The sequence below is a fragment of the Chaetodon auriga genome, chromosome 22, assembly GCF_051107435.1.
Source record: "Chaetodon auriga isolate fChaAug3 chromosome 22, fChaAug3.hap1, whole genome shotgun sequence".
In the NCBI taxonomy this organism is placed as follows: domain Eukaryota; kingdom Metazoa; phylum Chordata; class Actinopteri; order Chaetodontiformes; family Chaetodontidae; genus Chaetodon; species Chaetodon auriga.
Window position 1 is genome coordinate 2,155,233 of NC_135095.1, and position 22,345 is coordinate 2,177,577.

The window sequence follows — 22,345 nt, forward strand, 5'->3', positions numbered from 1 at the left end:
GTGGTCATTGACTGTGACCTGAATTCATCAGCTTTTAGACTGACGTGTTGTTGCAGCCCTGTGTTTGCTTTGCCAGAGACGGAGACTGCATGCCAGGTCACTGTTTGTTATGTTTCTCATGGAAAAAACGGAAACAAATTGACGTCCAAAGTGGGCGTACCACGCGTCTTAGTCAAATGACGGAAGTGTTTTGAACCTTTCAGAAACAGACAAAAGAGTCAGTGCACCTGACTGTGATGTAAGTTAGTCAGCTTTGCAGGACGCCAGTCAACATCTTTTGAGTCAATGTGATTCTCAGCAACAACCAGTGAAGGTCAGCTAATGCTAAGGGCACCTGACTGTGAGATTCTGCCTTGTCCGTACCGTCACATAGGTTGCCGTGTCCAGGACTTAGCCGCCTGTCAGTGGCACCTTCAATTCATACTTACCTGGCAGGGGAGATACCATGATCAACAAGGTGGTTCACCCATGGCGAGGCGCATCCATTGCACTGAGGGATGTGCTGACCCGTGCGAATTCCCCACATGTGGGAATCTCGACTGCATAATTTGTGGTAGTGGGGGACTGCGTACGCGCTCTCCCCTCATCATAGTGTTGAAGATAAGCAAAGTGGTCATCAGCAACTTAAATTCATCAGCTTTTAGAATGATATGTTGTTGCAGCCCTGTGGTTGCTTTTCAGTAACAGCCAAAAGAGTGATGGCACCTTACTGTGATGAGTTAGTCAGCTTTGCAGGATGCCAGTTAGAGAAAGTTTTGTGTCCCACAAGAAATTGTTATGAAATCTATGTTGAACATTTTTAATGATTATATTCTAAAAGATAAGTCAACTAATGAAAAGAAAAGAAAAGAAAAGAAAAGAAAGCTTTTGCAGGGGAGAGTTCCAAACACGCCTTTGTTTGATAATGTATGACCTGTTTTAGCTGAAGTAACAATTATGGAAAGATTGCAATGGTATTTAAATGGGATAGCTGAAACTTCCATGTCATCACGTCTAAGTAATTTGTGTACTTTGATGTTACCCCTGTAATGGACTTAATGAGCGTCAAAATGTTGAAAAATTGAAATTGTCTTCCGTGGAAGGGAACAGCAACGAGTTGCACTTCTTTTTTGATGGCTCTGCCACTGGGCTGAGCCTCGTGCATTTGTGAATATCAACAGCGCCCTCGGTCACACAAACACACACCAAACGCTCAGGGCTGAGCCAGGGAGCGCCTGGGAGGAGGTGCTAAGCTCCTGCCCTTCTTATGCGCAAGTCAAGCGCTTGCACCACGGCGTGTGCGCACTGTTCCAGGGGGTGGCCTGGGCCAGCAAACGGTTGAACCTCATCGCTTCTCGGCCTTTTGGCTAAGATCAAGTGTAGTATCTGTTCTTATCAGTTTAATATCTGATATGTCCTCTATACGGGGACAACATATTAAATGGATTTTTAGCGCCGGGAGCTGAAAAAGGGGCTTGCTCCGTTCACTCCATGCATCGACCCGGTATTGCAGTGCCGCCGGGAACGGTGCACCTTCCTTCAGCCTTGTGCAAGAGCAAAAGCAAATCTGGACGCAGGCCGAGAGGGCCGTCGCTCGTCTTGACAGCGCATCAAGAGGCGAGGCTCAAAGCGGATGGCGCTCGTGGCATCGCAAGTCGGAGCTGCAGGAATTCAGCCTGTTGGCTGTTGACTGGGAACCCTGGCAGTCTCCTGCTCTCCCATCACTGTGTGTCTGCGGGGGAAGGGGGAAGGGGGAAGGAGCAAAGGCGGGATGACGCCTGACAAAAATGCAGCCAGAGCTTGCAGTCGGGACAGTGCAACAAAGAGCGAGGCCTACCATGAGTGTAGTGACTGGGACGACACCAGTCTTGGCTGCCGTACAGGGGAGGGCCGTACTTACTCAGGTTTCTCTTCATATCGCACAAGTCTTTCGCCTTTTACTAAAGACTTCCGTGGAAAGGAACACCAATGAGTTGCACCTATTTTTGGATGGCTCTGCCACTTGGCTGAGCCTCGTTCATTTGTGAATATCAACAGCGCCCTCGGTCACACAAACACACGCACAAAACGCTCAGGGCTGAGCCACGGAGCGCCTGGGAGGAGGTGCCTCAGCGCCTGCCCTTCTTACGCGCAAGTCAAACGCTTGCACCACGCCGTGTGCGCGCTGCTCCAGGGGGTCGCCTGGGCCTGCAAACCGTTAGGGCTGCATGATTTGTGATAGTGGGGGACTGCGTACGCGCTCTCCTCTCATCATAGTGTTGAAGATAAGCAAAGTGGTCATTGACTGTGACCTGAATTCATCAGCTTTTAGACTGACGTGTTGTTGCAGCCCTGTGTTTGCTTTGCCAGAGACGGAGACTGCATGCCAGGTCACTGTTTGTTATGTTTCTCATGGAAAAAACGGAAACAAATTGACGTCCAAAGTGGGCGTACCACGCGTCTTAGTCAAATGACGGAAGTGTTTTGAACCTTTCAGAAACAGACAAAAGAGTCAGGGCACCTGACTGTGATGTAAGTTAGTCAGCTTTGCAGGACGCCAGTCAACATCTTTTGAGTCAATGTGATTCTCAGCAACAACCAGTGAAGGTCAGCTAATGCTAAGGGCACCTGACTGTGAGATTCTGCCTTGTCCGTACCGTCACATAGGTTGCCGTGTCCAGGACTTAGCCGCCTGTCAGTGGCACCTTCAATTCATACTTACCTGGCAGGGGAGATACCATGATCAACAAGGTGGTTCACCCATGGCGAGGCGCATCCATTGCACTGAGGGATGTGCTGACCCGTGCGAATTCCCCACATGTGGGAATCTCGACTGCATAATTTGTGGTAGTGGGGGACTGCGTACGCGCTCTCCCCTCATCATAGTGTTGAAGATAAGCAAAGTGGTCATCAGCAACTTAAATTCATCAGCTTTTAGAATGATATGTTGTTGCAGCCCTGTGGTTGCTTTTCAGTAACAGCCAAAAGAGTGATGGCACCTTACTGTGATGAGTTAGTCAGCTTTGCAGGATGCCAGTTAGAGAAAGTTTTGTGTCCCACAAGAAATTGTTATGAAATCTATGTTGAACATTTTTAATGATTATATTCTAAAAGATAAGTCAACTAATGAAAAGAAAAGAAAAGAAAAGAAAGCTTTTGCAGGGGAGAGTTCCAAACACGCCTTTGTTTGATAATGTATGACCTGTTTTAGCTGAAGTAACAATTATGGAAAGATTGCAATGGTATTTAAATGGGATAGCTGAAACTTCCATGTCATCACGTCTAAGTAATTTGTGTACTTTGATGTTACCCCTGTAATGTACTTAATGAGCGTCAAAATGTTGAAAAATTGAAATTGTCTTCCGTGGAAGGGAACAGCAACGAGTTGCACTTCTTTTTTGATGGCTCTGCCACTGGGCTGAGCCTCGTGCATTTGTGAATATCAACAGCGCCCTCGGTCACACAAACACACACCAAACGCTCAGGGCTGAGCCAGGGAGCGCCTGGGAGGAGGTGCTAAGCTCCTGCCCTTCTTATGCGCAAGTCAAACGCTTGCACCACGGCGTGTGCGCACTGTTCCAGGGGGTGGCCTGGGCCAGCAAACGTTTGAACCTCATCGCTTCTCGGCCTTTTGGCTAAGATCAAGTGTAGTATCTGTTCTTATCAGTTTAATATCTGATATGTCCTCTATACGGGGACAACATATTAAATGGATTTTTAGCGCCGGGAGCTGAAAAAGGGGCTTGCTCCGTTCACTCCATGCATCGACCCGGTATTGCAGTGCCGCCGGGAACGGTGCACCTTCCTTCAGCCTTGTGCAAGAGCAAAAGCAAATCTGGACGCAGACCCAGTGTAGCAGGGTGAAATATTCAGCCCCGCCCCTAACGCATGAGTGTGCTGCCCTGCTCTTATTGCCACGTTGGCCAATCGCCATACAAGGGCACCCTATATGAGGGGACCGGGTTCATCCGGACTCCCTCTTGCTCTTTGGCGTTGAGATCGTCCACTTCCTGGTCGCCTCGCTTCCGCTTCCCCCCCGCTGCCACCTGCCCAGGTAACGTAGCATTAACTGCCGGTACTGGTGTAGAAATTTCGCTGTTTTATCTCACGAGTTGGCTCCTTTCGTAGCACTGTGTACTTCCATACTTACGCGCCAGTCGTGCCAGTCTCCAAAACTGTCTTGCTGTCCTCCTCCTGCTGCTGGAGTCTGCGAGCTTTCCACATCCGCTCAGGTGGTTAAACAACATCCTATTGGTAAGCTAGCCTGATGGCAGATTGTTGTCGTTAGTCCGAATTCTCCTGTTGGATCCCTCACACTCTTGTGGACCCGTCTCCCTGCCGGTAAGCCTCAGCACTGGAAGGTCCCCCCGTCCTTATCCCTTGTGTGCCGGTGGCATCTATTGTTTCTTTTGTGTGCATTTTGTAATAAAGGATTGGTTGTTTATCTTTTTTTTAAGCACATCTTCTGCCTCATTGTTACGAACCTTAGTGCCTTTAACTTGGGGTTTGTTGCTGTATTTCCTTGGGTGAAACTCCCAAGGTGGCGTTGTCCAGCTTGCCCTGGTTAGTGATATTCACTAACCAACCCACTATTAATTGCCCTCATCTGTCCTCGTGTCGCCACAATCTGGCGTTGTCGGCAGGATAACTTTGAGAGCAGAGACGTGCGTTTCTTGTCGTTTGTTTTTCTTTCTTTGTCTTTCATACATAATCTTGTGATTTCAGGTAAAAGCAGTTCCAGGTGTGTGAGTGTTTTGTTGTCGTTGTTGTTGTTGTTTTTGTTTTTGTTTTTTTTCTTATATCAAGCCGAGGCAAAGCAGCAGTTGGCTCCTGTGGAGGAAGTCTGGCCGGTGAGTGTACTCAACCCAAGCAGCGTGCTAAGTCTCCACTTTATTTGGTCAAGGTGTAGCTATGGAGGGAGAGTTGCAAGAGTTGAGGGATTTAGTTGCCCAGTTGAGAGCAGATAATGAGAGGCTGCGGCAGGAACAGGCTGCAGCCATATCTGCTCCTCGTGCCGTGCCATCTACTTCTGCGGTGCCCCCGACTGCTCCTTCCATTGCTAGTGCCCCTTTAGCAGAGAGACTCGTGTTTGTGCCCAGAGATAGGCGATGTCCTATGTTCAGGGGTAGAACTGGTATAGTGGTCAAGGATCCTCCTGGTGGTGTGTCTGCTCAGGTCCCTGGTGTTTTAGGGATGAATGTAATCCGCAGATGCTATCGAGAGCTCTTCGGGCAGCACGGCCTGGCCTTGTTTGATCTGCCCTCAGTATCTGAGGCGCCAGAGTCAGTTCTGCAGGCACTGCAGAAGTGCCACCAAGCCACTGTGCAGGCCACCCAGCCTGTCTTAGGTAAGGTCAGGGTGCGTGGCAGGAGGGCATGCCGGATCCCCGGTGGCACAATGAAGATTGTTACGGCCACCTGCTCCAAACAGTACTCTGGTACCACCACGCTGTTTGAGCCCTTGGACTCTGGCCTTCCAGCTGGACTGCTTGCCTCTCCTGCTTTGGTTCGGGTGGAAAGGGGCACTGCCTACATTCCTATTGTGAATGTAGGTTCCACAGACGTGTTGCTCTATCCACGTACTGTTGTGGGCAGTCTGGATGAGGTAAGCGTCGTGAGCATGCCTGCTGGGGTCACAGAAGTGCCATCTAGCGTGGCCACAGTGGCCTCCCAGTCTGTTTCTGCTTCTGTCCCAGAGCAGATAGCAGCCATGGATTTGTCCTCCGTGCCTGCTGGGGAGCAGAGTAAGGTGAGGTCCCTCCTCACAAGGTATGCACCGGTCTTTTCTGCTCATGATGGGGACCTTGGCTGCACCAACTTGATTGCCCACGACATCCCTCTGGTGGACGATGTTCCTGTCCGCCAGCGTTACAGGCGCATTCCGCCCTCTGATTATGAGGTGGTGAAAGAGCATATTAATAACTTGCTGGAGGCCCAGGTAATCAGAGAGAGCAGCAGCCCCTACGCGTCCCCCATCGTACTTGTTAAAAAGAAAGACGGCAGTCTCCGGATGTGCGTTGACTATAGGCCGCTGAACAATAAGACCCGAAAGGACGCGTTTCCTCTCCCTCGCATTGAGGAGTCTCTTGATGCCTTGACAGGTGCCCGCTGGTTTTCCACCATGGATCTTGCCAGCGGGTACAACCAAGTCCCAGTTGCTGAGGCAGACCGGCCTAAAACAGCATTCTGCACTCCATTCGGCCTCTTTGAGTGGAATCGCATGCCTTTTGGGCTCTACAGACAACAATCCCCTTAGCCACCTGTCATCTGCCAAGCTTGGTGCCACAGAACAGCGTTGGGCAGCCCAGCTTTCCGCATTTGACTTTGAAGTCAAGTACCGCTCAGGAAAGGCTAACCGGAATGCTGATGCTTTGTGTCGTCAGAATCCCCCTGGTGCACAAGACATGGAAATCCTGCTCCCGGGCACATCACTACCTGAACCCTTGCAGCAAGTCTTGCAGGTTCAAAGGTCCAAGGCGACCCAAGCTGCTGTGGTAGCTTTGCCTCATCGTGCCCCTTCCGACATCGGTACACTCCAGCAGGCTGACCCTGTAATTCGGGAAGTCTTGACGTTCTGGACACAGAAGCAGCGCCCAGGCTATGAGGAGCGCAAACAGCTATCACAGTCAACTTTGGCCCTCCTCCGCCAATGGGATCGCCTGGTTGAGCGGAATGGAGCCTTGTATGGGCAGGTCATTCGCCCAGATGGTGCGGAGGCAGTTTTCCAGCTGCTGTTGCCTGCTACCCTGAAAGAAGAGGTCCTGACAGAGGTCCACCACAGGCATGGCCACCAAGGTGTCGAGAGGACCTTGGAGCTACTGCGACAGCGGTGTTACTGGCCAGGTACGTCCTCTGATGTGACACACTGGTGTCAATCGTGTGAGAGGTGCCAGGTTGCCAAAAACACCCAGCCCACGGCTCAAAGCTTCATGGGGCATTTGCTGGCATCTCAGCCTAACGAAATTGTGGCCATGGACTACACGGTGTTGGAACCCACCCACACTGGGATTGAAAACGTCCTCGTTATGACTGACGTTTTCAGTAAGTACACGCTGGCCATTCCCACCCGTGACCAACGAGCCTCCACTGTGGCTCAGGTTTTGGTCACGGAATGGTTTTGTAAGTTTGGTGTCCCTGCCCGTATACATTCAGACCAGGGCCGCAACTTTGAAAGCTGTCTGATTCAGCAGCTTTGTAGCCTCTATGGCGTTGAGAAATCCCGCACTACCCCGTACCATCCAGCTGGTAACGGGGTAGTGCGAACGGTTCAATCGAACCCTTCACAACTTGCTGCGTACCCTGCCTGTCTCTCGGAAGCAGGACTGGCACTCCTGTTTGCCTCAGCTCTTGTACTCCTACAACACCACCCCCCACCAGGCAACTGGTGAGTCCCCGTTCTTCCTGATGTTCGGGCAGGAGCCCAGACTCCCAGTGGATTTCTTATTGGGTCGAGTCCAGGACTCGGTCGGTGGTGATGTCAGTGAATGGATTCAGGAGCACCAGACCTGCTTACACATTGCCTTCGAAGGCGCCCGAGAGAGGCTGAGGGTCGCAGCTCAGCGCCGAAAGAATAACCACGACCGGCATGTCCGAGATGCCCCACTGCAGGAGGGCCAATGGGTGTTGTTGCGGGACCTCAATTTGAAAGGGCGTCATAAGATCCAGGATCTGTGGGGCTCTGTAGTGTATAAGGTCCTAAAAGCACCAAAAGAGGGAGGCTCTGTATACACCATTGCCCCTGTAGACGACCAGGCCAAAGTCAAACAGGTCCACCGCACACTGTTGAAGGCTGTAGTTGGGGCCGGTGCTCCAGATAGTGCTGCTGTCCCTCTTCCACCCTCTCCTGACCAGCCACAGTCAGAGGATGAACTACCTCGCGAGGGAGATTTGCTTGTGTTGAGGCATGAGACTTCTCATGCGACCCCCATCCAAACAGCTGCAGTGACTCAAACCACTCCGTGGGTGCTGCTTCGACAAGTGGACCCAGTCCCAATGGTGTCAGGCCCTGCTCCAGTTTCAGGGGCAGTGGTGGAGGATGCCCCACCTGCACGGTTGGCTGCCCCACCAGTCGATTACCCTGACACCCGTGAAGTCGCAGCTCGCCGGAGCACGCGGTCAACAGCTGGTCAACACTCTAATGTGCACCATCTCCCAAGGTCTGCGAGGGGCAGGGTAGATGGAACTGTGAACCTGCCAGCTCCGGTGTCTAATGCAGTTTCCGCACTCTTTAGACCCTGGAGCTAGCATAGATCCTTTGGTCTTGGCTGATCCATCGTCGGGGCGACGATGCATTTGGGGGGGGTAGATTGTAGCAGGGTGAAATATTCAGCCCCGCCCCTAACGCATGAGTGTGCTGCCCTGCTCTCATTGCCATGTTGGCCAATCGCCATACAAGGGCACCCTATATGAGGGGACCGGGTTCATCCGGACTCCCTCTTGCTCTTTGGCGTTGAGATCGTCCACTTCCTGGTCGCCTCGTTTCTGCTTCCCCCCCGCTGCCACCTGCACAGGTAACGTAGCATTAACTGCCGGTACTGGTGTAGAAATTTCGCTGTTTTATCTCACGAGTTGGCTCCTTTCGTAGCACTGTGTACTTCCATACTTACGCGCCAGTCGTGCCAGTCTCCCAAACTGCCTGGCTGTCCTCCTCCTGCTGCTGGAGTGTGCGAGCTTTCCACATCCGCTCAGGTGGTTAAACAACATCCTATTGGTAAACTAGCCTGATGGCAGATTGTTGTCGTTAGTCCGTGTCCCCCCCCAGTGAGATTCTTAACTTTATTTTTTTACAGGTGCTGCGGAACCGAAGCAGCGCCAGAGACCGACACTACTGTGCCTGCTGCTGCTGCTTTGCCTGTTACGGTTTGCTTGCTACCGTTTTGCCTGCTATGCTTTGCCTGTTACGGTTTGCTTGCTACCGTTTTGCCTGCTACGCTTTGCCTGCTACTGCTTTGCCTGCTACTGCTTTGCCTGCCACTGTTTCACCTGCTGTCTGATTCGACGCTCTTTCGCCTGACGCCATCCTGCTTCGTGTGGCGTTGCTTCGCGCTACTGGGGTTGGCTGCGCTGATGGTGTGTTGCGCTTGGTGCGGCCCGCTTCGCCCCGTACAACGCTGCAACTACGGCACTGAATTGCAGAGCCTTCACTATTTTTAGCTCGTTGTGTGTGTGTGTGTGTGTGTGTGTGTGTGTGTGTGTGTGAGGATAGTGGGGTTGCCCTTGATTTTGCTTTATGTTCTTTTGGAGTTTAGATTGTTTTTGTTCAAGTTATATTGTGTTAATTTATTTTTTTGTTTATATTATTTTATTCTTGATTTTTGTGGGATTTAAGTTCTTGGCGTTAATTTGATACGCTGCCTTTGGATTTAGTTTGTTAACCAAATTGTTTTTGTTACTTTGATTTGGGGAATTGCGTTTTATTCTTTTTGTGAGTGTAACCCCATTAATTTTACTTCCCTTTTTTTCCTTGCAGTTGCTGAGAGCCGATGGTGGTGGTTCTGGTGTCCTGGGTGGTGGGTTCCCTTCTTTTTTGTGTGTGTGCTGTGCGTCCCCTGGATTGGGCTCCCCCAACTAAAGTATTTGCATGTGTGTGTGGCTGCCACGTGTGACTGGGGTGACCTGAATTCTCCTGTTGGATCCCTCACACTCTTGTGGACCCGTCTCCCTGCCGGTAAGCCTCAGCACTGGAAGGTCCCCCCGTCCTTATCCCTTGTGTGCCGGTGGCATCTATTGTTTCTTTTGTGTGCATTTTGTAATAAAGGATTGGTTGTTTATCTTTTTTTTAAGCACATCTTCTGCCTCATTGTTACGAACCTTAGTGCCTTTAACTTGGGGTTTGTTGCTGTATTTCCTTGGGTGAAACTCCCAAGGTGGCGTTGTCCGGCTTGCCCTGGTTAGTGATATTCACTAACCAACCCACTATTAATTGCCCTCATCTGTCCTCGTGTCGCCACACCCAGAGTGCCGTCGCTCGTCTTGACAGCGCATCAAGAGGCGAGGCTCAAAGCGGATGGCGCTCGTGGCATCGCAAGTCGGAGCTGCAGGAAATCAGCCTGTTGGCTGTTGACTGGGAACCCTGGCAGTCTCCTGCTCTCCCATCACTGTGTGTCTGCGGGGGAAGGGGGAAGGAGCAAAGGCGGGATGACGCCTGACAAAAATGCAGCCAGAGGTTGCAGTCGGGACAGTGCAACAAAGAGCGAGGCCTACAATGAGTGTAGTGACTGGGACGACACCAGTCTTGGCTGCCGTACAGGGGAGGGCCGTACTTACTCAGGTTTCTCTTCATATCGCACAAGTCTTTCGCCTTTTACTAAAGACTTCCGTGGAAAGGAACACCAATGAGTTGCACCTATTTTTGGATGGCTCTGCCACTTGGCTGAGCCTCGTTCATTTGTGAATATCAACAGTGCCATCGGACGCACAAAACGCTCAGGGCTGAGCCACGGAGCGCCTGGGAGGAGGTGCCTCAGTGCCTGCCCTTCTTATATGCAAGTCAAACGCTTGCACCACAGTGTGTGCGCGCTGCTCCAGGGGGTGGCCTGGGTCTGCAAACAGTTAGGGCTGCATGATTTGTGGTAGTGGGGGCCCTCATCATAGTGTAGCAGTATGATATGCTGCTGGGGCTGAATACCGGTGGGTCGGCTGCTCTGTATTATACCTGGCGCGTTAGCCTATCGGTGCAGAGGGCGAAGGTATAAAAGGTAGACTGTGTCCCTCCCTCATCCTCTCTCACTTCCTGGCTCGAAGGCCCTTCCGCTTCCCAGCCTTCCACTTCCTCCTCTCTTCTTCGTGCAGGTAGGTACGCGGCCGCATACCGGCAGGTTATTTTTAGCTCACCTTAGCCTATTAAATGGTTCGGCTGTGTGGTTTTCTTTTTTTTTTTTAAGCGGCCCATCGTGGTTAAGAGGATGGTGGCGATCTTCCTTGCTGGCCGTAAGTTTTAGACCGAAAGGAGACCAGGTACGGACACATTAGTGTAGGTTTAGCCTAGCAATAGCTGGCTAGCCCAGGTGTTAAACGCCTTACCGGTCTGTGTTCACAGCGGCGCTAAGGCATCACCGGCGCACCACAGACGCTCCTCTTTGCACCGAGCCGTGCAGCGCCTCTGCATCTCTCTCCTCACGGGCTGAATGCCGTTGATCCGGACCAGGGGATCGATCCGGGATGTTAAGCTAAGTGCAGGAACGCTGCTGCTTCGCCGACCCCTATTGCCTGTCTCTCGTGCATGTTGCTCCTGCTCCTGCTTCCGCTTCGCTCGCTACTGCCTGCTCCGCTCGCCGCTGCTTGCCCAGCTTGCTATCGCTGCCACCGCATCGTGTTGGGACTAGTTTGGAGTGGTTGTTTGGGCCCTGGTACTTCGGTCCAGCTCCTCTCCTAACATCGGGCCCCAGCGGTGGTTGCCCAGCCTGGACTGTGTGTGCGTGTGTGGGTGTGCGAGTGTGCGTGTGCGTGCGTGTGTGGACGGGTGAGTGCGCGTGTGTGTGGGGGGGCTCCGATGGGATAAGGCACTTTTGCCTGTTAGAGTGCATTGTGTTACTTTTTTTTGGTTGGTTAGTTATTAATTAATTTTCATTTCGAATTAAGGTTCATGTAAATTTGTTCTTTAGTTTCTCTGGCCAGAGGCTTGTGTTCTTTGTTTCCTTTTTTTGGTTTGTTTGTTTGTTTTTGGTTTTCCTTTGTTGCTACCCAGTGCTTGCCTTTTGTGGCTTTTAATGCCAATAACCTGTGACATTGTAACTAATTGTGTTCTCCCCTCTCCTTTCTAGTTGTTGGGAGCCGACGGTGGTGGTGGTGTCCCGGGTGGCGGTGTCCCGTGTGTGGTGTGATTTTGGAGTTTAGTTTGTGGTGCAATTCACTTTTGGGTTAGGTGTCACGTGTGAGTGGGGTGCTCCTCTTTTAAGTTGGACCTCCTCCCCCAGGTCTCCCCTGCACTGTCGGTAAGCTTCCCCGTTGGAGTGGAGTGTTAACACCTTAGTTTTCTTTTAAAATTTGTTTTCTTTTACTTTGCATGATTTGTTAATAAACCTTTGGTTGACATTGAACCACACCTCCGTCCTCCTTTGTATAACTTACCTGCGTGCCTCTCCACTATCCAGAATTCCCTGGGTGAAAAATCCCAGGGTGGCGTTGTCGGTTTTCCTATTCAAATTTATATACTCTGACCTTGTCCATAAGACTGTATCAGCCCTCGTACCGCCACAACTTGGCGTTGTCGGCAGGATATACTTAGTAAGGGTGAGGTGTGTGTTCTTTGTGGTTTTTTTTTTTTTTTGGTCCTTCTGTTTGTTTTTGTTTTCTTTTTTTTCCCTGAGTTGCTCTTTCCCCCTGATTGTAATTTGTGTGTGAAGGCATCAAGTGGAGGCGAAGCAGCAGTGGGTTTCCTGCTTATCGTGGTAAGATTGGTGTCCAGAGTTATTGTTAACAGTCAAAGATAATGGAGGGAGAACTGCAAGAATTGAGGGACTTGGTGGCACAGTTGAGGGCGGAGAACGATAGGTTGCAGCGGGAGCAGGCTGCGGCCGTGCCTGGCCCTAGTGCTGCACCTCCCGTTCCCACTGAGCCTCTTCCAGCACCCTCCACCTCTAGTGCCCCTGTAACAGAGAGGCTGATCTTGGTACCCCGAGACAGGAAGTGCCCAGTCTTTAGGGGCAGGTCAGGCCTTGGGCTAGAAGAGTGGATAGAAGAGGTTCAGGCATGTATGAGAGCTCGCCACCTGTCCCCAATCGATCAGGCCTTCTTTCTTTTTGACCACTTGGAGGGAGAGCCGCGGGAAGAGATAAAATACCGTTCTAGTGCAGAGAGAAGTGACCCAGTCACAATTATTTCTGTTCTGCGGGAGCTGTATGGTTGCTCAGACTCGTACGTTGCCTTACAGGAAGCCTTTTTCTCGCGACGCCAGCAAGAGGGGGAGACTCTTCAGGAGTTCTCCCTCGCGCTAATGAGTCTGATGACGTCTGTGAAACAGCGTGCTCCGAGTGACATGCTAAATGCAGATGTTCTACTGCGTGACCAATTCGTTGAGAATGTTATTGATGGTTCCCTTCGCCGTGAGCTAAAGCAGCTCGTACGCAGGCAGCCTGCTGTCACCCTGCTCGAGGTAAGAGCAGAGGCAATTAGGTGGGAGCGAGAGGGGTTGCCGGGAGGTGCGCGGGGCCGGAGTCATTCGGTTCCCTCTCTGCTTGGGTTACAGTGCAGTGTTCAGAGTGCCCCTCCGGCGGCTAATCCACCTCAGGCGGGTGAGCTGCTGGAGGTGAAAGAGATGTTAAGGCTCCAACAGGAACAGCTTAACAAGCTCACAGAAACCCTGGTTCAGCTGCAGGCCAGCCAGCAGCGCAGTCATCCTCCCCACCGTGGCCCAGTAATTTGCAGGCGGTGTCAGCAACCTGGCCATTTTGCCAGGGAGTGTGAAGCAGGGCGTGCACTTTCCCGCCCTAGACCTTTAGCACCCGCTTCTTCTCGGCCGGGCATGCTTCATGAATCAGTTCAGCACCCGGGAAACTAGCGCCCGCCGAACTGCAGAGCCAAAGTTCGGGGGGAGCAACCACCGGCTCACCACTTATCTTGGGGGATGGGGATGAAGCTAAGCTAATTGCTGCTTGTCCACACGTGGATGTGGTCATGGGGCAAGTCGTGGTTCCTTGTCTGGTGGACACCGGGTCAATGGTGTCCACCATTACCGAGAGCTTCTTTCGGCAGCACTTTGAGGCTTGGGGCCAAGAGAAGCTTCGGTCCTGCCATTGGCTGCAGCTTCGAGCAGCCAACGGGCTGCCCATCCCCTACCTTGGCTACTTGGAGCTTGAAGTAGAGCTTTGTGGTAGGCTTTTGCCAGGGTGTGGGGTACTGGTGGTCAAAGACCCTCCGGCGGATGCTTCTCCTCATGCACCTGGTGTTTTGGGGATGAACATCCTACAGAGATGTTATAGGGTGCTGTTCGGACAACATGGACTAGGCTTGTTTGATCTACCCATTGTCACTGGAGCCCCAGAGTCCGTGGTGCAGGCATTGCAGAGGTGCCATCAGGCCTCCAAAGACCCTCCTTCTGAGGCCGCCGGTACGGTCAAGGTGCGAGGCAGGAAGGCTTGCCGCATTCCTGGTGGCACCATGCAGGTGGTCCTGGCAACGTGTTCAGCACAGTACTCTGGCACTACTGTGCTCTTTGAGCCCTCTGATCAGGGACTTCCTGCTGGACTGTTGGCATCCCCAGCACTGGTTCGAGTCGAGAACGGTACTGCATACATCCCCATTGTGAATGTGGGCTCCTCGGATGTGCTGCTTTATCCTCGAACAGTGGTAGGTGCCCTGAGTGAGGTTCGTGTGGTGAGCTTGCCTCCTGGTGTTGAGGAGGTTCCATCTCATGCAGCCACTATGGCATCCCAGGTTGTGGCCCCTCCACTGTCAGACCCAGTGGATGCAGTGGACCTGTCGGCTTTGTCAGCCGAAGAACAAGAGGAAGCGCGAGGCCTTCTTCGTAAGCACACCACAGTCTTCTCTTCTCACGACGGTGATTTGGGCTGCACTAACTTGATTTCTCATGAAATCCCTCTCTTGGATGACACCCCCGTCCGTCAACGCTACCGGCGAATTCCCCCATCGGAATACGAGGTGGTTAAAGAGCATATCAACCAGCTGCTCGGTGCGCAGGTCATCCGGGAAAGCAGCAGCCCTTTCGCTTCGCCAATCGTGCTGGTTAAGAAGAAAGACGGCAGTCTGCGCTTGTGCGTCGACTACCGGCAACTTAACAGCAGGACCAGGAAGGACGCCTTCCCTCTTCCTCGTATCGAGGAATCGCTGGATGCACTGACTGGAGCCCGCTGGTTTTCCACTATGGATTTAGCCAGCGGGTACAATCAGGTTCCAGTTGCGGAGGCCGACCGACCCAAGACAGCTTTTTGCACTCCTTTCGGGCTGTTTGAGTGGAACCGCATGCCCTTTGGGCTGTGTAATGCCCCTAGCACCTTCCAGCGGCTCATGCAGAGGATCTTTGGAGACCAGCAATGTCAGTCCTTGCTTTTGTATCTGGACGACATTGTGGTCTTCTCCGCCACCTTTCAACAACATCTTGAGCGGCTGGAGGTGGTGCTGCAGCGGTTGCAACAGGAGGGCCTGAAGGCCAAGCTGTCAAAGTACTCCTTCTTCCAGCAAGAGGTGAGCTACCTCGGGCATGTCATTTCTGCCAATGGTGTCTCTACAGACCCAGGCAAGGTGGAGGTGGTAGCCAACTGGCAACCCCCCACTACCATCTTGGAGCTGCGGTCCTTTCTCGGTTTTGCCAGCTATTATCGCCGCTTCGTGGAGGGTTTCGCCAAGTTGGCTGCCCCTCTACACCGCCTTGTGGCCGAGCTTGGGGGATCCAAGTCCAAGCGGTCGGCAGGCCGGGTGGCAGAGAAGTGGACCCCAGAACACCAGCACAGCTTTGAGGCCTTAAAATCTAGGCTCACCAATGCTCCTGTGCTTGCCTACGCTGACTTTTCCCTCCCCTTCATCCTGGAGGTGGACGCGAGTCATGGGGGCTTGGGCGCAGTACTCTCACAAGAGCAGGATGGGAAGGTCCGGCCAATAGCGTATGCAAGCCGAGGTTTGAGGCCTACAGAGCGCAACCCAGCCAATTACAGCTCCATGAAGCTGGAGTTTTTGGCCTTAAAGTGGGCCATGACGGAGAAGTTCCGTGAGTACCTGCTCGGTCACCGGTGTATTGTCTTTACAGACAATAACCCGCTTAGCCACTTGTCATCTGCCAAACTCGGTGCTCTGGAACAGCGCTGGGCAGCCCAGCTTGCGGCCTTTGACTTTGAGGTTCGCTACCGCCCGGGTAAGAGCAATGCAAATGCGGATGCCCTGTCCCGCCTGCACCCACCAGTGGCAGTGGATCTCGACGCTGTCGCCCCTGGAACCACACTCCCACCACCCCTGAAGCAAGCCCTGCAAGCTTGGGGGCTTGAAGCCCATCAGGCTGCTGTCTTAGCTTTGCCTCCGCATCTACCTGCTGACATTGGTACACTTCAGCAGGCAGACTCGGTGATTGGGGAGGTGCTAGCGTTTTGGAGGCAGCAGCGATATCCTGACCGCGAGGAGCGCAAGCAGCTATCCCCGCTAGCTTTGGTTCTCCTCAGACAGTGGGATCGGCTGACTGAAGGGGCTGGAGTGGTCTACCGGCAGGTTTTGTGCCCAGATGGTGGAGAAGCAGTTCTCCAGGTCCTGTTGCCAGCTGCGTTGAAGAACAAGGTCCTCACCGAGGTTCACCAAAACCACGGCCACCAAGGTGTGGACAGGACCTTAGAACTGCTTAGGCAGCGGTGCTATTGGCCCGGGATGACCTCTGATGTGAGGCACTGGTGTCAAACCTGTGAGCGGTGCCAGGTGGCCAAGGATCCAGGGCCACCGGTCCAGAGCTTCATGGGACATCTGCTAGCCTCAGAGCCTAACGAACTGTTGGCCATGGATTACACCATGCTGGAACCCACCTGTAATGGGCTGGAGAGTGTTCTTGTTCTGACTGATGTGTTCAGCAAATATACCCTTGCTATTCCCACTCGTGATCAGAGAGCCTCTACTGTGGCCCAGGTGCTGGTCACTGAGTGGTTCTCTAAGTTTGGTGTCCCGGCCCGCATACATTCCGATCAAGGTCGGAATTTTGAAAGCGCACTCATCCGACAGCTTTGTGGACTTTATGGGATTGAAAAGTCCCGAACCACCCCATACCATCCAGAAGGGAATGGGCAATGCGAGCGGTTTAACCGCACGCTTCACAACCTGTTGCGCACCCTTCCAGCCTCTTGAAAACGCGATTGGCATTCTTGTCTACCACAGGTACTGTATGCCTATAATACCACCCCCCATCAATCGACTGGGGAGTCGCCCTTTTTCCTCATGTTTGGTCGTGAGGCAAGGCTCCCAGTTGATTTCTTGTTGGGGAGGGTACAGGATCCTGTTGGTGGGACCGTAAACGAGTGGGTGCAAGAGCACCAGACTCGGTTGCAACTGGCCTTCGAAGGGGTTCGAGACAGGCTAAAGGCTGCAGCTGAGCGCCGCAAAAGGAGCCATGATCAGACCGTTCGGTCTGGGCCCCTCGTGGAGGGTCAGATGGTCCTATTGCGGGATTTTGGCAGGAGAGGTTGTTGTAAGATTCAGGATAAATGGAATCCAACTCTGCATAGGGTACTTAAGGCCCCCACTGGCGAAGGTCCTGTGTATACGGTTGCCCCCGTAGATGACCTTACCAAAGTCAAGCGGGTGCACCGAACACTGCTTAAGGCCGTTGTGGGGATTGCTTCTCCAGACAGCATTCCTGCTTCCCCTTCCACCCCACCTGACCAGCTTGTGGCGCAAGATGAATCTTCAGACGAGGATTTGATGGCCTTGGTAAAGGAGACCCCTGCTCTACCAGCTGGGCAAGTGATAAGAGAAGCCCAAACGGCACCTGCAGTGGCACCATCTGCCGCTGCAACAGTACCTTTGACTCTGTTCCATTCTGCACCCTCAGCTGTCTCCCCTCCAGAGAGCAGTGTGACTGCTGTGCGACGTATGGCACAGCCGGCGTCAGCCCCTCCTGCTGAGGCGGCAGTACCCCTACCCTCCACTCATTCTGCCCCTTTCGTAGTCCCTCCCTCAGGGAGTAACGAAGTGGTCATGCGGTGGACAGTCCGATCCACGGCTGGCCATCATTCAAACCCTCATCATCTTCCCAGGCCTGCCAAGGAAATGGCCCAGGCAAGGCCTCCACCTGCCCAGTCGAATGCTGTGTCTGCTTTCTTTAGACCCTGGCACTAACGTTACCTTGTTCCAGCGCATCGTCGGGTCGACGATGGAAAAGGGGGGGGTGGATTGTAGCAGTATGATATGCTGCTGGGGGCTGAATACAGGTGGGTCGGTTGCTCTGTATTCACTTGGCGCATTAGCCTACCGGTGAAAAGGGCAAGGGTATAAAAAGGGGACGGTGTCCCTCCCTCATCCTCTCTCACTTCCTGGCTCGAAGGCCCTTCCGCTTCCCAGCCTTCCACTTCCTCCTCTCTTCTCCGTGCAGTGGTCCATCGTGGTTAAGAGGATGGTGGCGATCTTCCTTGTTGGCCATAAGTATTAGACAGAAAGGAGACCAGCGGTGCTAAGGCATCACCGGCGCACCACAGACGCTCCTCTTTGCACAGAGCCGTGCAGAGCCTCTTCATCTCTCTCCCCACTGGCTGAACGCCCGTTGATCTGGACCAGGGGATCGAACCTGGAAGCTAAGATAAGTGCAGGAACGCTGCTGCTTCTCCGACCCTCATTGCCTGTAGCTTGTGCATGCTGCTCCTGCTTCTGCTTCGCTCGCTACTGCCTGCTCCGCTCGCCACTGCTTGCTCAGCTTGCTGTCGCTGCCACCGCTTTGTGTTGGGACTAGCTCGGAGTGGTTGTTTGGGCCCTGGTACTCTGGCCCAGCTCCTCTCGTAAGATCAGGCCCCAGCGGTGGTTGCCCAGCCTGGACTGTGTGTGTGTGTGTGTGTGTGTGTGTGTGTGTGTGTGCGTGTGTGCGGGTGCGTGAGCGCCTGCGTGCGTCTGTGGACGGGTGAGTGCGTGTGGCGGGGGGCTTAGATAGGATAAGGCACTTCTGCCTGTTTCTTTGAGTGTATTGTGTTATTTTGAATCTATCAGTTGGTTAATTATTATTTAGTTTTCATTTCGAATTACAGTTTATGTACATTTGTTTTCGTATCTCTGGCCAGAGGCTTGTGTTCTTTGTTTCCTTTTTTGGTTTGTTTGTTTGTTGTTGGTTTTCCTTTGTTGCTACGGGGTACTTGCCCTTCGTGGCTTTTAACGCCAAGAACACCAATGACATTGTGAACTAATTGTGTTCTCCCCTCTCCTTTCTAGTTGTTGGGAGCCAACGGTGGTGGTGGTGTCCCGGGTGGCGGTGTCCCTTGTATGTGGTTTGATCCTGGAGTTTGGTTTACGGTGTAATTCACTTTCGGGTTTGGTGTCACGTGTGAGTGGGGTGCTCCTTTTTTAAGTTGGACTTCCTCCCCCAAGTCTCCCCTGCACTGTCGGTAAGCTTCCCCGTTGGAGTAGGGTGTTAGCACCTTAGTTTCCTTTTAAAATTTGTTTTCTTTTATCGTGAGTGATTTGTTAATAAACATAAACTTTTGACTAACATTGAACCACACCTCCTGCCCTTCTTTGTATAACTTACCCGTGTGCCTCTCTACTATAACCTCTACTATCCAGAATTCCCTGGGTGAAAAATCCCAGGGTGGCATTGTCGGCTTTCCTATCCAAAATTTATATACTCTGATCTTGTCCATAAGACTGTATCAGCCCTCGTACCGCCACACAGGCATCTGGAAACTCAACATAAGGCTACTCGATAAACCCACACCTACTGACCAGCCCGTCAGTGAATGATGTCCCCCAGGTCCAAGTCACTATTATTTTAGTTCCACCTTTAACAGTGAGAGCTGCATTACAGGACTGGGACCCTCAGACTTCTCCAACAATTCATCTATCCCTGTCATTATTACCACCAGAGAACACATGAAATCCCACAACAAAGAAATTTCCTCTGGCCATAATCTCAATAATTTGACATGTATAAACATATGTGATGCCCCTGCTGTTCCTCCCCAAATATCGCAAAGGTCACTGAACATGGCACTTTTGAATGTGCGATCTCTTTCAAATAAGACCTTTCTTATAAATGACCTTTTTTAGAGAAGAATCTTGATGGTATGTTTTGAACTGAAGCATGGCTTGGTACTGATGGAGCTGCAACCCTCACTGAAGCTTCACCCCCCCTTTATGACTTTTCATGTTCTACTAGAAATGGTAGAAGAGTAGGAGGGACAGCCACAACTCTTTTAGCAGCACATGGTTTTAAGAACATTTTATTTGGTGAATACATGTCTTTTAAATATCACTCTTTTCTTTTTAGCAGCCCTCCCACACTATGTTTGACAATCTACAGACCGCCCAAAAGATGCATATCTTTTATCACAGAATTTTCAGAACTCCTCTCGATTATCCATGCTAGAATCCTGTTATATTAACAGGATAATTATTTTAGGTGATTTTAACATTCATGTGGATAATAAATCAGACTCTTTCAGTTTAGGTTTTTTGAACTTAATTAACTGCATGAATTTTATCCAACATGTTACACAGCCCACCCACAACAGAGAACATGTATTAGACCTGGTCATAACACATGACTTGTCAGTACAGGTTTCCTCTGTTGTGGATGTGGGCTTATCAGATCATTGCTGTGCCTTTTTTAACGTAAATGATTTTAAGCAACAGGAAATTACAGAACATACTGGAAGGAAACGCTATCTTACATATGAAGTGGCTGCAAGTTTTATTGATATTTTACGTGATATTCCTCCAGAGATTTTACCTTCTTCTTGTGATTTTATTGGTGATATTTTTAATAGTAGCCTCAAGTCAGCACTTGACATAGTGGCACCAGTAAAACTTAAAAAGATTAAAACTATCTCAAAACTTCCCTGCCGAAACAGAGACATGATAAAATTGAAGTGAAACTGCAGAATAGCAGAGATAAAATGGAGGAAAAACAAATTAACAGTTCATTTTCAAATTTTTCAGGAGCAGTTGACCATCTACAACAAGACAGTTAAAAATGCAAGAAAGGAACATTTTTCAAAATTAATTTGTAGCAATCACAAAAATCTAAGAGTCCTTTTTGGGGGGGGGGTTGATCGAGTGAGTGAGTGAGTGACACTCGATTGACTCACTCGATTGACCATTTAATTAACCCTGTATTTTTTTTTGTGATCAATTGTTTTTTTTTTTTTTGTGATCAATTGTTTATTGTGCTTTTCTATTAACAGAGGCAATCATACAGTCGTTGAATGTTCAAGAAAGACGCATTCAAATTACAATGGCATCAATATCTGCCTCCAAACCTCCCCCCAACCCAAATAGTGTGCCCCAGACAGGGTAGAACTTTCAAGCCTCCATAAATATCCCACAGATGATTACAGAAAATGCAACATCAATAGTAATAATAATAGTACAAACAGAGAAAGAGAAGGGAAGCAAAACAACAAAAACAAACAAACAAACAAAAAATAAAAAAAAAGAAAAGAAAAAGAAGGTTAAAAAAAAAAAACATGGAAACAAATACCTGTAGAACAAATCACTCATGTCACTCACTCACTCACTCGATCAACCCCCCCCCCCCCCCCCCCCCATTGCAAGATGCTACTGTAGGGCATATATATTCTGTAACAGGCTTGACCAGCAGGAGATATTCTGTGCCTTGGCGTGGCGACATCGTGCTATAGACAACTCTGTCTGAACAATCTCTTTGTAGACCGAGAGCCATTCCCTCACCAAGAGTACATGTGGTGTTTTCCAGCGACAGGCTATTATTTTTTTTGCAGCGGTGATACCGGATAGCAGAAGTCGTTTTTCATTTACAGTAAATTTCAGTGATGAAGTGTCATTAAGCAAAAGCAGGTGCTGAGAGTGAGGGACAGCTCTATCAAAAAAATTAGACAGAATGCTTGAGATATTTACCCAAAATCGGTCAACCTCCGGGCACTGCCACACCATGTGGATAAAGGTACCAATTTTGTTGTCTGAGCAAAAGCCACAATATGGATCATCTCTGAACTTCATTTGATACAGTCTTTGAGGAGTGAGATAGGATCTATGAATAAAATTATAGTTTATCATCTGATGGTTTGGATTTCTGGATGACAATGTTATATTTAGCCAGACAGTATGCCAATCAATTTCTTGAGAACAATTGATGTCCTTTCTCCACCTATCATCAAGTGAGAGAGGCTTGTAAGAAGCCTTGGTTATATATTTGTAAAGAGCAGAGATAATCCCATTGTTATTTATATTCTTGACCTGTAACTCATAAAGAGGGTGTTTTTCCAGGAGTGCGCCCCATGGTACACCATGAGCACGCATGGCCGCATGTAACTGCAAATAAAAAAAGAAAGAAGTGCCCGGTAGGTTGTAAGATTTTTGTAAGTCCTGAAACTCACGGAGACCTTGTTGTCCCATAATGTCTTGAATGGTATGAACACCTCTATCAGACCATTGTGGGAAAATATTTGGTTTGCCATCTATTAGGAGGGAATAATTGCGAAAAATAGGAGACTGGCAAAAGAACTTGTCTGTTTTTGCGAGGTTCTGGACTTTGTGCCATGCAGTAAACATGTATGTAATAACTGGACCAAAGTCACGTTTGACTATCTTCTGTGGTATGCTTGAATAAATGAGATTTGTTAGGTTGTATGGATGTGTTAGTCTCTCCTCAATGGGGCGCCAAGACACTTGAGATGCTGAATTCACCCAAACAGTGAGTGGACGCAAAGCAAAGCACCACGTGTACCATTCAAAGTTAGGTAGGTTAACCCCACCCTCTGATTTATGTCGTTGCAAAGTGGAGG

General features: G+C 50.7%; 6 non-coding genes across 6 annotated transcripts; all 6 read left to right on the top strand.

The window, feature by feature from the left end:
- Positions 1-420: 420 nt before the first annotated feature.
- On the top strand, positions 421-585 carry LOC143315575 (U1 spliceosomal RNA). The gene has a single exon (XR_013076145.1). It is a non-coding gene; the product is annotated as a U1 spliceosomal RNA (small nuclear RNA).
- A 741-nt stretch (positions 586-1,326) lies between these two features.
- LOC143315444 (U2 spliceosomal RNA) lies at positions 1,327-1,517 on the top strand. Its single transcript, XR_013076018.1, has one exon. It is a non-coding gene; the product is annotated as a U2 spliceosomal RNA (small nuclear RNA).
- Positions 1,518-1,875: 358 nt separating this feature from the next.
- On the top strand, positions 1,876-1,993 carry LOC143315563 (U5 spliceosomal RNA). The gene has a single exon (XR_013076133.1). It is a non-coding gene; the product is annotated as a U5 spliceosomal RNA (small nuclear RNA).
- A 679-nt stretch (positions 1,994-2,672) lies between these two features.
- LOC143315576 (U1 spliceosomal RNA) lies at positions 2,673-2,837 on the top strand. The gene has a single exon (XR_013076146.1). It is a non-coding gene; the product is annotated as a U1 spliceosomal RNA (small nuclear RNA).
- Positions 2,838-3,573: 736 nt separating this feature from the next.
- Positions 3,574-3,764, top strand: LOC143315445 (U2 spliceosomal RNA). The gene has a single exon (XR_013076019.1). It is a non-coding gene; the product is annotated as a U2 spliceosomal RNA (small nuclear RNA).
- Positions 3,765-10,219: 6,455 nt separating this feature from the next.
- On the top strand, positions 10,220-10,337 carry LOC143315564 (U5 spliceosomal RNA). Its single transcript, XR_013076134.1, has one exon. It is a non-coding gene; the product is annotated as a U5 spliceosomal RNA (small nuclear RNA).
- Positions 10,338-22,345: the final 12,008 nt, after the last annotated feature.